Here is a 1,257-nt window from a genome sequence, read left to right as displayed (position 1 = left end):
GGGTTTCATGGGGGTCATAGTTTTTGCAATTTGTTGACCTGCAAGTCATAGAACACGGCAATTTCCATCGAATTAGCAGCACTGCTGCACATGTTTGAACACATTGTATAAAGGGAATAAATCAACACGGACTCCAAATAAATGTGAATCGAATTCAGTTATAATAACACAAAAACGACATAGTAGAAATAACCTTAACCTTTGATTACTTTTCAACGTTTCGACTGTTGACCGATTACTGATCGTCTTTTTTCGGTATCAATATTCAAGTCCTTACAACGGCTGATAGAAATGTATGGAAAAGCAGCACTTACTGTGTCGACCCTCAGTAGAGACAAAAGCAACTAATATAAACTAACGCACAACTGTTTAGTCTCGCTTTGATTCCTATGAGCTTCCATGGAGGTGCGCACACTACTCGATTTTCAGTTGTGAAACTAAACAGTTGAATTGGCTGCAAAACAATCACATAACAGTGCACATGCGATAGTTTAATCAAAGGTGTGCGACTTCTCTAACTCCCAACTGGGTACTGTACTGAACTGACTTGAAGTTTTAATCAGGCTTTAAGCATTGTGAGGTTGGAGGACCTCGATATGTATCGTTTAAAACTTTTTTTAGTCCTGCTATTTTTTTTATTTTACAACAGTTTTTTTAAACTTTATTAAATAAAACAAAAAGAACATTTTTATTTAAAGCACATAAAACGTTTAGGTTGCATGTACTTATAATTTTAGTTGTTGTATTCTACGGCGCTTTCGTTGTATGGTATCATCCGAAATGGGGGCAGATTTTAATTTTTTCTTTCAAAATTCGTAGAAATAAACCGGCTACTGACAAATAAAATTACTCTTAGGTAGGTAGAAGAAAAGTCGAGGTTGAAGGAATTAAATTTGATGATGATTTTTTAATTGGTTACTTTAAAAATAAATACTGTTAAATGGATGACAACATCAGTGGCAGTGGCGGGAGCGCCGCGCCGGCTGCCGGCTGCCGGCTATCGAGTACTGCAAGTTATTTTAGTTACTATAGCACAAATCGTATCGTGTTAGTTTGATAAAGCGGATACTTGCAAGAATTTCAGTGAAGTTAATACTGACTCCTACAAGTAACATATTGGGGGCGAAGGAGGCGAAGATTCGGGCTTAGGGTTAAGCAGGGATAGGTGGGTGGCGGGCGGGTGAGGATGTGGGGCGCGGAGTGTGCGGTGGGCGGGTGGCGAGCGCAGTCGGACGCCAGCTGCGAACGGCGGCGGTC

The sequence above is a fragment of the Papilio polytes genome, unplaced genomic scaffold (genome assembly GCF_000836215.1).
Source record: "Papilio polytes unplaced genomic scaffold, Ppol_1.0 DF824024.1, whole genome shotgun sequence".
Classification (NCBI taxonomy): Eukaryota; Metazoa; Arthropoda; class Insecta; order Lepidoptera; family Papilionidae; genus Papilio; species Papilio polytes.
The sequence above is the reverse complement of the archived record's forward strand: the minus strand, read 5'-3'. Positions refer to the sequence as shown.